Consider the following 12,991-nt stretch of genomic DNA (forward strand, 5'->3'; position numbering starts at 1 on the left):
ATTGTTGGCATCATCAATATGGAAGAGATTCAGGAGTTTGCACGGGATTTGGGTAACATCAAAGAATGGGCTATTAGAAATGGGAAAGAAATCTGTCGTGTAGTTGGAAATCAAAACAGAAACTTTGTTATAAGCTGGGAACTTGTCAGAACAAAGAGTCGGAGAGTGTTTGTTGCCCACAGTAGGATTGATTGCCACCATGGTGCAGCTGTGGGAGAGAACGGTACGGTGAGGGGTGCATCAGGCAAAGTGTTTTTGGTAGAGATAAGTACGTATTAGTGGTGCTACCCAGGACACCTTGTGTAAGGTTTGATTTATAATTCTGCTCATGCATCTTCAAAAGGATGAACTCAGGCTGAAATAACAGCAAAAACAGACTCTCAAAATGACTGAAGGTGTGGGGGACTTATCAAGTGAGAGGAAATTAGAATAACTTGGATTGTTTAGCTGAAAGCAAATGCTGAGTTGGGGAAGTGATTGTTTATAAATAGTAAATAGGAGGAAAAAGATGTTAAAGAATTGCTGGCATATGAAAAAACAAGTGTGAATGGTGATTGGGAAAAGATCTCTGTCAGAGTGGGGAGGTTCTGGGACAGGTTTTTCAACTGGAGTGTCTGTGAATCAGTCCTGAAGTTTGGGGTTTTTTTTGATCTTGCAATTTTGTTTTTGCAATCCAAAATGTGAAAATGTTTAAGCATCCTGCAAGGTTGCTACCAAACTAACAACTAAAGGCCCTTTCCATTTAGTGGAAAATGCTTTGGCTTCCTTTATAACTAGCCTCAAGGCTTTTTCCCTTGGTATGGTTTTGGTTTGGTTTGGCTTTTTTTTTTTTTTTTTTTTAGAAAATGCCTTATTATTTTCTTGTCCAGCCTTTCACCTCAATTGATTAAAGCTGGCTTTCCAAATGATTGGGATGCTGTAATCTGGCTGTTTACAAGCTTAGTCCTTGCCTCAGATCAAAGAGTTTTCTTCTCTTGTTTAATCTCAGTAGATGCTCCAATAAGGTCAGTCCCGCGTGAAGGAGAGGGCAGCACAGCCAGTGCCTTTACTCAGTTTGCTCCAACCTCTCTATCCTTTGTAAACTGAGCAGGGGGAACAGTATTTGGTTTTAAGGGCAGAGAGTAATAATAGATCATATTGTCTGGCCACTAAATAAAGCTGTTAAATGTCATATGTTCCATTATTAAACCTAATATCTTGTTTTGACTTATGTAAATCTTTCAGAAAGATTTCTGGTCTTTATATTAAAATGTCAAGAGATGGGGATTTTGCTATTTCTTTTGACAGTTGGTTTAAATGGGTAATAGCCCTCACTATAATTTTCAAAGCGCTTTATTTAATTTGGCTTTCCCTGACTTTAAATTCCAGTTATTGTTTCATGTTCAACGTTATGTCATGTAGGCTGACCCCAATTCTCTCCTTTATACTGAGGTCAGTGACACATCTTCCAGGAAGACCAAACTGTATTATTCATCTGTTTTCTTTTTCAGTTTCTTTCATTCCCAGATAAACTGTATTGTGCAGCCTTTATTTTGTGGCCCTCTGTTTTTGACCTTTAGAACAGCATAGTTCTTGGTTAAACATGGTTATCTTCTGCAGATGAAATTACAGACTTCCTGATCTCCTTCTCTGAGACTTTCAGCTGTTTTCTTCTTGCCTACACTGACTTTCTGATTTCCTTGATAAACTCTCTTCCTGCAAAGACACAAGTGCTTGAAGTACTTGATTAATCACTTTCTCAGTCTTCAGACTGTATCTGCCTAAGTAGAGCTGAGCACCTCATTAGTTGTGAAAGCTCAAAGTTGAGCATATACTCAAGTGTTCAAAGTAGTCATGTTTTCATAGATCAACTATTTGCTTTTGTCCCACCATCTGCGTCAACTTGTGTGTCTACCTGTTGCAGAATTTGCCTTATCTGGGTCTTGTACCTCGTATCAGGCTGTTTGTCCCTCTCCATTTGCCTCCTGGTGTTCTTCATTTCTTTCTAGTGTTCAGGAGACCTGGGACATTACTTTTAGAATTTTTCCTTTCTTTAGAAAAAATGTCCTTTGGTCAGTTCTACTTTCTCTCTCTGTAAATTCCAACTCAGGACAGATCACCTATTTTTCAGCTCTCCTCGGCTGACTTCCATGCACGCTACCTCTCTAAACCCATATCCATATTTCATCTTCTACATCCACTTTTGAGACTGGGACAGCCAGGTTGCCTTTTTTCTTATGCAGGTCCTCATCTGGAGTTTCCTTCCTCGATTTTCTGCGCTACAGAAACAATTATGGCTCCTCAAATGCAGTCTCGGCACTTTGCCTTTACGTTTCTGCTCAGAGTCATAACATGGTGGTTTTTTGAGGAAGGGTGGTTTGTTTTGGGGGGGGGTTGGTGACCGTGCGTGTCAAGGCCACCATAAACAGACTAAAATATGTCCTTGGAACAATTAGAGGCAATCCTTTGAGACATTTCCAAGACAATGTAGATCATTCTTTGAGCATGCTAATCCATTGAAAACATATGCTACTTGCACAGTCTTTAACTTGCATATCTATCCCCCTTTTTCATACGCTGCCTGAAAAGGATGAGCTGTTGCTGTTTGGAAATATTGACTATCAGCTCAAGAAATGAAGATAAGTAAGTTTAAAAATTGCATTTAAATATTTAAATATATTTTGAGTTACAAAGATTTTAAAGTAATAAAAAGGAACGAAATAAATTGCCACAAGAGTCTTTTTATGTGTCAAATTTGATGTATTACAGGTAGACATTCATGTATGGGTATGACAGTAAGAATGCTGTTTCTTCCGATGTTCTGCCAAAGCAGAATCCTTGTACAGTTCAGGAAAAGTTTATGGAGCTGGTCCTCCCTGGATGAACCCTGTGAGTTAGGGCAGCAAGTCAACATCTAAAAATAAATCCGCTGAGGAACGGACATCTCGGACTTGTGTTTCCAACCCCCTCCAGCCATTTCCAAAGTGTCCCACCAGATGCAGCTGAATGCCTTTTGAAGCCAGTGGCCTCAAACACAGCTGTCAGCTTTGCAGCGCGTGCTCTTTTCTAAGAAATGAGCAGGCAGCTGTACTTGCTCTTCAGCCCACCTGAGAGCTTCAGAGTAAAGTCCCATTTAAATCTGCGTTGCTGTTCAGCAGAATTTCAGTGAAGCTCTTGTGTAAAGTTAAGTCCCTGCTTTACCTAAACTTTCTTATACTGAAACCACAAAAAAAGGAGAATTGGCCTGTGGTGTTTTCCAGTGACATATTTGCCTAGATTTCTTATCAAAATGGAATTGGGGGACTTCCAAAATTTTTTTGCTATGTATTGATTTGGGTATTTGCATTCTCATGTTTTTTTAAGGCCTAGTATATGTGAAATGTGTTTATCATGTTATGAAGCTATGGTGATAGCTTTATTCTCTTATCTTCATAATTCTAACTATTTGTAATTAGCTACAAGGCCATCACTTTCCATTCCAAGCATAAAGTTGAAAACATGTCCTTTCAAGTGGATTGTTGAAATTGGAGGTTTTTGAGAATTCATATTCCGAAAAATTGTCTTTTTTTCTTCTTTTCCTCCCACAGACCAACGCTGGACTTGTGCACTGGATACAGCCTGGGCATTGTAAGAAGCACAGGTAAGACATGAGAAGTCTGCACCATGAGTCACAGCTTGTTTTCAGAGTTTTTTAACCTCTGTACATTCAAAGTATAAAGCCACAATTTTGCATTATGTGACTAATAGCTTATATCTGATCTGATTTCACAGGAAAATCTAAGCCTGTTGAACGAGTAATATTAAGTTGCGACCCCTTGGATTGCTGCATATATCCCACTTGAGTTTTCTTATGCATCCAGGAACAAAATTTATCATTCCAGAGTGCTCTGACAGGATCTCTTCATCTGAAGAACTCTAATTATGTATTATGTCCAATGCTGCTGGAAGTCATATAACGTTTGTGATGTTGCTGCGATCCTCGCAGCGTTCTAGTTGTCATCTGCAATTAATTGTCAGTAGAGCTGCCAGAGATTTCCGGTAGTTTGTGATGTGTTTGTCAGAAGACAACTACCAGTTCAGATCTAAGCAGATACCGCTGGTTTTCCTTTAAAAAGACCACTGACAAACCATTAGATGGTAGCGTTCCCTCTTCTGCTTCTTTTCAGTGACCTAAGTGAAAGCTTAGGAAGAATAGCTCCTCATGTCGTTTTTTTAATTAAGTGCCTAAAGTTAAAGTAGAATAAACCATAGACCTTCTCTCTGCAGATCCAAGTGCTGTATGGTAAGAACTTCTAATGGCATTGAAACTTAGATACTGTTTTTAAAGCTGCTTAATTATTTAGCAAATGCACACTACAGAAATGAAATGCCAGTATACCTCTGTGTACTGCTTCTTATCCCCTGTATCCCCTTTGAAAATCTGTCCCCAGGAGCAAAAGTGTCCCTGAAGCACAAGAGGAAAAACTTCTCCAGGCTATGGTGCTGTTTCAGAAAGAAAGGCTGAAATGTTTTAATAATTCATCCAACAATATCTATTACAGAGAGGTTTAAAACTCCAAACGTTGGAACCACTGTTAAACAGATAGGTAAGCTCAGCTCCATCAGTCTCTCGAATCACTGTTGGGAGGTAGATTCCCAGGAAGAAAGGGCTTGTTAGGACATTTTGTTGTAGCATTATAATGCCCAGGTTGAAAGCAAACAGTATTTGAGCCATTCTGCTTTCAAAAAAACCCTGCTATTTCTATTAGGACACCTCCAAATGATATGTTGATTTTTAAAAATTATTGTTGAGTATGTTCATTCCAGGTGTCTGGACTGCCAGAAATACAGTGTTTGCTCAGCCTTGGGAAGGAAAGTTTGCCTGCTGCTGCCTTGGCCTGGTTGAGTATAAGGACCTGTCAGAAGACAGAATTTGCAGTGTGACCCTCGCAGTAAGTTAAATACATGAAAATGTAATAAAAGAAGCCAGTGCAATAATGTTCTTTTCCATCTGGCAAGTCTGAGCTTGTGGAGGTGTTGAGCGGCAGCCACTTACCAACCCAAACCTTTGGCTTCACTGAGATAAATGATCTAAGCTTGTTTCATGCTAATCTCTGCATTTTATGGTAGGAATAAATTCAGAATGCTGAATCGTTGTTTTCTCAAATTTCCTTCTCAGAAAGTCCTTGCTACTCTTTCTTTGTAGCCAGGTCTGTATTCTGGCTCTGAAGTACCCAGCTTGTGATATACAAGCTTTTTTACTGACTTCTCTGCTAAATTCAAGAACTACAGGGGATCTGTTTTATAATTGCTACAAATGTCATAATCACTGCAATCTCGTGTTGTTGCTTTCCTCAAAGATCTTAGAATTGGTGAGCACTTTGGATCAGAAGTGCAGTGACGAAGGCACAAAAATATAGATGATCTCTCCGTAATAGCCACTAGGTGGCAAAACAGACACTTTGTGCATTGAATCTACGTATAGTGAACGTTCAGTTAAAACAATGTGCCTGTGATTTCTCTGCAACTGTTTTAAGCTACCTCTATAAATATTATTTGTTACGAGCTATTATGGCATACTTGGATACTGTGCATGAAGGATCTTCAGTTTAAAAGTCTGTAAACGTTCCCATTCTTAATGACATATTGGTTGTTCGGAATTTAAGCCTACTGAGAGCATTTCAGCAATAGAATTTGTCATCATATCACCGGGGCAGAAGTTAGACAAGGATAACATATTAGGTAGACTTGTGAGACTGTTAATAAAATTGTGTCTGTCCTGGCTCACATATTAATCAGAGTTCAGTTATTTTACACTTTTTAAATTACAGAAGGCTCAGAGACCTCAGATCTATTCAGGATAGAGGCTCTGTAAATGCATACTTGTATTTATAAATTTATAAATACATATTTGAAGATGGTCCCTGCTCCAAATATTTTATATGTGCAAGTATGAAGGCACCTTAAAAAACAGAGGGGAAGCATGGACACCTTAGACATTTTTCAAAGCCTGCACATAGATTACACAGGTTATTATCCTGACAGTGTGAGGTTTTGTTCACTATAGAGTATGTCCTAGTGCTTTTGCCTACTTGAGATGTCTCAGGTTACAGATTTCCATCATGCTCTGTTTTTTTGTTTTCTCAGTAGCTTTTAGGGGCCCTCATGGGGAAGTTTCCAGTTCCCCCTCTTCCTCTCTATGGTGATAGCAGTGCTTTCGGCTGGCTCCTTTCCGACAAATTTCACTTCCATGCGTGCATCCAGGCCTGTCCTGCCCTTTCTGCTCTGTTCCCTAACAATACTACTTACAGCCTTGCACCTTGATACTCTGCTAACCGTACCATTTTAGGTAGTTGTACGTCTTCTTCACTGATGCTGGGACATTAAACTGGTCCATTGCACACATCAGTTCCTCAGTGGCCTTCAGTGCTCCTTCTCCCTTGGTAAAGGTTTCACTTGGAAAAGGAGAGGGTTTTTTTGCCCTGAAACAATGATCTGAATTATAATGTTTTAGAATGTGGCAGGAATTTCCCATGTGACTGGCTGTTCCGGAAGGATGAGCAGCATGGACAGAATTAGATTTCCTCTCCTTTTCCCTGTCTCTGGCAGACTGGACATTAAAAGAAGTCTGTATGTTAAAATCAGACTCAATAGCAGTGATAGTACATCAGGTCTGAGCAGCAACAGTGCCCACTAAGCAGATATTTGAGCAGTTTTTATTAATGAGGCACTGTTCTTCTGAATGGACTGAGGCTATATAATGCTGTGAAAATACGGTGTGATGCTTCTCATTTAAAGAGCATAAAGTTCATGCTGATATGGCCACATTGAGGGTTCATAAAATGTCTTAAGCCTGGATTTTGGTAACTTCCCAGTACTTGACTTTGCATCCTTACTGATGATGCTCTAATATTTGTACTCATCATTTCATTTTTCGTCCTTCTCGCTGGTAGGAGTTCTAGCTCTTTTAATTTACTTTGCAACTTCTAAGGAACCTGGTGAAGGTGAACCTCCCATTTCCATTGTCTGGAGGCAAGAGACTTCATTGTAGGTGGAAGGGTAACTGGAGGTCTGAAAAGTGCTGCTGGTCGCTACCCTGATTTATGGGGAAAAAAAGCAGAAGTTATTCAGAGCAGTGTTTAGGCTGCCTACTGTAGTCCCTTAGATGTCTTCTAGGTTCAGACCCGGTGCTGCTGGGTCCTGTTTCCATGTACCTTCAGCAGTTGCAATGCCCGAATTAGACACTTAATATAGACAATCTGTATATGACTCACTGTATAATAAGACGAAACAAATCTCCCTGGGCTTTCCTTGTGATGTGACAGTTTTCAGCTGTAAAGGCTGGCTTCCTGCAATGTCCTTTGGTCAGCAGTGACTTGCTAGGAGGCAAAAGCAGAAAAACAGCCTACCAATGAAACAACAACATATCATCCAAGGTTGGTAAACATATAAAAAGTGGTGCAGGAATTGAAACAGATTGACAATATGTCTTTTTCTTTGATAGACAAAAGAAACGTGACTAGCCCAGTAATATAACCTGGTGGTCCCAGTTTACAGCAAGGGTAATGTACTTGATGTTTATAAAGAGTTAATCAATGATTAACAGACATTAGAATTAATGGTTAATTGATTGTTACAGACTTAGTCCACACATGGCTTGCAGCAATCTATAACATTATGTGCCTGCCTGTAATGTATTTATAGCAGTTATTAATCATGAACTAGTGTTTTTTAAATGTTCCCATTTCATTAGGTCTAACCAAATTTTCAATAGCACGTCAGTGAATTTGAGTTCTGCCTTCATACTAGCAAAAGGGAAAATATAAGAAACCAGTTAACTTGGCTTTGCTTTCTTTAATAAGATGAAACTATAAGCTGCATAAATTGGAGGCACTACAATATTATGAAAGCAATTTTAAGTAAAATGTACCATTTATGGAAGAACCACACTTAAAGATTTTGTAATTACAACTATTTGTACTGTTAAGTGAATTGCATTAAAGTATTTGTTGTTGTTGCTTTATTTCCCTTGAGGACACTTATGTAGTGGAAGCTTTGTTGTGCTGATAAATGTGCCTGAAAGCTTTATAATGTACTGATGCATTGTAATGATAAATAGATCTGGTTAAGTAGTAAAGATCAAACACACAATTAAACAGACTGTAATATACATCTTGCTGAGCAAGGGAAAACAATAGTGGAGTCGGTAAAGATGAATACAAATCGCTTCATTGAACTAAGCAAAAAATATTTTCTTATGTCTACAAAATGAGGAAATCTGGCCTGACACTTACATAAACAGACTTATAGAGTACTTAATCACGTATAAAATATCTTGAAGATGCCCAGTGTTTGTAATCAATGGATATGGCTTTCTCCTTCCACTCGAAGTAATAGAGACGTGCAACAAAGCAGAGGTTAAGTAAGTCAGCACGGTGTGGGATTCTTCAGAGCAGAAGAGCCCGAGCACAGCAGGCAGGGCTCGCAGGTCTGACGCAGCGGTAAAATTAACAAAAACACGTTGTGCTTGACAAAAATATTAGAACTGAATATTGGCAGCACCTGATCCTATTGTCTGAAATTTCCTTTCCTAGAACCTTTCCCAGCAGGGAGACTGGTTCTCACTTGGCAAGGCCATGGAGGTTTCACACTTCACATTGCCATTAGATGCACTTCCAAATACCAGGAGAAAATGCGATTCGGAAGGAGAATACTGGAAGAAGGAAATATGGCTGTGCATTGGCGTATAGAGCTGTGTTTGATTACCATATTTACTTGAGATTCACAAAAATAAACATCTAACTTAAAGGCAGTGAGAGGGGCTTTCATTCAAAATTCAAAGCAGTAACAGTGTAGGATGCTTGCAGATTATCCTTGTCCTTTCCAAATTTGAATTACTGTGAAGGGTGCTTAAGTGAATTTCTTTGGCAGGGATAGCCATAGCCAAGTCAGCGCAGCAGGAATTTTGTAGCTTGTCCTATAGATGCTATGGTGAAATAACTCCTAGAGGATTTAGAATTGGGCAGGATACAACTGCCAGAAGAAATAGCTGAAGTGACTTTATGTGGGCTCTTACCCTACACAGTGCTTTGCCCACCTGGAATAGCATAAGCAGTTTAGATTCCTTTACAGTTTCTGGGCATTAGCAAGACTCAGGGGAGAGAACAAATCTTGCTTCCCTGGACAGTTATCAGGTAAAATCCTCCTGGGGCTAACCAACTTCTGCTGTGCCACCAGGAACCGTCAAGTAGAAAGACACATCAGCTCATGACATGGAATACTACAAACATATTTGCCAAGGATGTACAGCATAACATGTTCCAGCCAGCAAACCCATTATTTCTAATTTACCATGCACTGCTAACTCCTAAAAGCTCTGCACGACCTCCAGGAAGTCAGGTTTATTTAATGAGAGGCAAGGGAATGGTAAATACTTCCAACTTCTGGAGCTGAGGGAAAAAGGAGTGGCCAGAGGAGGTACTGTGCCCTATGCATTTGGCTTCTCACATCCTTACCTACAGATGTTGTTCAATGCAAAGAGCTCTGCAGAAGTTCTCAGGAATACACATTGTAATAGAGCTATTTACATCTTTGTAAAAAAACAGTTGTTTCTGCCACAAGAAGTGCATGTCAATCCACAAAGATGTTTAGATGTCTAACTGCTATTTAGGCATCTAAATACCTTTATAGGTCTGGGCTTTAGTCCTGCTTGTGTTGCTGCAATCCACAATTTTACCAGTGTTGCATGCGAGGCACCAGCTTACAACTGATTGCAGAAAGAATCACAGCGCAGCAGCCACTGGGTTTTATTTAATTGCGCAGTGTTGGTTGATGGTCCCTCGATATATGTGTTTTTTTCCTTGTGGAAAACAATGCGTCTGCCAAGGCCGGAATGAAAGAGGGAACTATTGCTGACTGACTGGGACAACCCTGCTAGATAGGAAGTAGACTCTGAAGGATTTTGTGATGTCTGTCGGTTTATGCCATTTCTTTGTCATAGAGTTTGCAGTCCAAAGATTATTTTGGATGCTTGCCTATTCCCAGAAGCTCCACATGCTCAAAACAATTTCAGCTCTGCATTAAGACAATAATTATAATCAAATCTCATGCTCTGCTGCCTCGGCCAGTCACCTCCATGGAGCAGATGGGAAGGGGGCTCAAATCAGCAAGGGTTTTCCCTCCCAGTGCACAATTGGCCTGATGTATTCAGAGAGGAATTTTTTTTTGTTTCCCTTTGGCTCTCTCCTACTTCTCTCAAGGCATCAGGGACTGGCTGCAGCTGGAGCGTGGTGGACAGGGGTTCAGAGTGCGGTGGAAGGAGAAAGTTTTTTCTCTGACAGCTGCCTGCTGTTCCTTGTTCACATACCCAGGCTGTAGAGAAAGACGGGTTCAGAAGAGGCAAGCAAAGGAAATCGTGCGAGTTTGTGGTTGTTCCCCACCACCCCTTCCCTGCAGCAGAGGGGACAGGTCTCCTGCCTGTGTGCTATCTGTTGAGACGTGTGTCACATACCCAGCTGCCTGTCCCCACTGAGCTTCCAGGCATTTAGCAACACTCTGATCTCTTCAGTTTTCTGCTAGGGTTGACCCAGCTTAGTCCTCTTGCATTTGCAGCTCTTCAGTGCTGGATTTAAGACCTGTCTCCCAGCTCAGCCTGCAGGGTGGTTTGGCTAGATGGGGTCCTACACTCAGAGGAAATTTTGGTCAGTGGTTAGAAGAATAAGCTGTTGACCTGCAAATGTATATCATGCTATACTGCACTTATAGATATGGCTGTAATTATACATGGAACCTACCACTGGCATTGACAGTGCCATGCTAAATGGATTAAGTACTTCGTGCAACATAAATACATGCACAGGCATAGGTCATGAGTTCATAATTTTGGAAACCCGTCTCTAAATGCATTCATCCCTCCAGCTTCCTCTGCAAATTGGAATTAAGGCGAGATCTGATTAGAGCCTTTTGTTGAAGTTCCCTCTGTGCTTTGTCACCTCAATCAGAACACCAGGATGGCGTCTGTTCGGCTCTGGTGCCTTTCTGACCGTTAGCAAACATAATTTAATGACCCCAAATGATGTGTTAGGTCTCCGGAAAATTACAAATTGAGCGAAGAGGTGTCTTTGGGAAAATTTTACTGGAATGGGGACAAAGCTGCTGAGTGGAGTGAATGCCTGTTTTAAAACACACACCTCCTCTGTGTACTGCATGGTTTTTCATTAACAGCTCAGCCTGTGCTGCGTCACTGGTTCGTACTGGTTGATGAAATGCTTGAAATGGAGCAGTGCCTGGCAATCTGTGTGTGCATTTGGGTTCCACACAGCACTCTCAAAATAGTCTGGGAGTGAGGAGTCACTGGTTAACAGTACTTGTCAGACCCAAATTGGATAATTCTGCTTGTTCGCCTGGAGCTCGCGCGGTTAGATTGCCATCCTGTTTGCAGTAGAGCTGAGACGCAGCCTTAGGACTCATATGTTCCGTTTACTTGCTCCCTTGATGAAGTCTCAGAGATTTGATGTTTTATTTTATTTTCAGCAATGTCTGATGATGTCTCCTTTGTACAGTAGCTTTTCCATACTTTTTTTTCCCATTTTGGCTTATTAGAACAGGAAATTACATGTAAATGTTATGTGAAATAGTTGCTGAATGTTTAAATTTTTACTGCTTTCTCACTCTACATCTTTTGTATTCACTGATTATCTTTTTCACTCTTTTTTAAGGCCAAGGAGGGTGATTGTGGCTTTCTGCATTACACTAGTTACAGAGTTTGTTAGTGCATCCCACTGTATCCACTGACTGATGTTAATTAGATTTATTCTCTTGAAGGCAATGGCAGTGATTGTTGTTATTGTAAAAATTCAAGTTTTATCCAGACCCTTCTCCCAGATTTGAACCTTCAGGGTTGAAATCAACCCCTCCAAATTTATGGTGGTGTTTTAGATCTGGATCTTTGTCTTACTCACATGTCTGATTCACAAAAACACCCCTGGGGAGCATTTTCAAAATACTCTATGTCTACAGGAAAGGGGCAGGGAGCACCCACATAACCACGGTCCTCTACAGTCATCCAGTGAATCAAAATTCTTGATTTACCAAAGCGTTTGCAGACTTTGCAAGGTCTTCAGTGGTGAGCTTTCCTTTTATAAAGTCTGCGAATTTCCTGCCCACCAAAATGTGCAAACACCAGAATGAACTTCTCACTCCTGCTTGTTTCCAGATAATCAGGGTTGCACCCTGTAATCCCAAAGAGGTATTGGTGAGCTGCGCCTTGGGAGTGGACCTGACACAGAAACCTTTAGGAGCTGTTTGTACAGAGGTCTGTGGGATTATAATATTGTTTGCTCTTATAGCTTCACTGGTCAGCCAAAGCCTGTGGGATCTCATGGATATTCCAGCGAGGAGGAGAAAATGATGACATTTATGAAGAATGCGGAGCCAGCGCTCAGCCAAAGCAGCGGGCATGCTCTCTCTCTGCGTTTCTCAGGCACATGATCCCCACACATGTTCGCACTGTGCTGCCAACCTCCTTGCTGTCTGCTCTCCCAAATTCTCCCATCTTTGTCCTCCTCCTCCTCCTTTCTCGTAGCCCCACCAAGCTTCACAGCCCGCCAACTCCTCCTCGCACGTGTGCTTCCCATGTGCCTGTGCTGGGGGATGACGTGAGAGCGTGGGGAGAGGGCTGCTATTGTTTGAGCTGTTGGTTTTGTGAAGGAGATTAGCTATTTCTTGGAGTTTTCTTAAATAACGTGCAGCAGTCTCGCATCCAGTCTCGCCGAAGCAGCTGTCTTGATGAATATTTGCCCAAATCATTACGCTATCTAGCAGTTAGCCTGCAAAAAGGCCTAGCACCATTTGTATGGTAATGGAAAGCTTTCTGAGAAATGTTTTGGAAGCAATCAGCTAAACTAATAGGATTTTATGTAAACCAATCACTTTCTTTAGATCAGGATTTTTTTCTGGAGAGGAGGGTAAGGGCTTTTTAATAAATGCAAATTGATATTCCAATGAAAATGGAAATGAGGGAAAAAGTTCATTG

This window comes from Apteryx mantelli, chromosome 5, assembly GCF_036417845.1.
Source record: "Apteryx mantelli isolate bAptMan1 chromosome 5, bAptMan1.hap1, whole genome shotgun sequence".
Lineage (NCBI taxonomy): Eukaryota > Metazoa > Chordata > Aves > Apterygiformes > Apterygidae > Apteryx > Apteryx mantelli.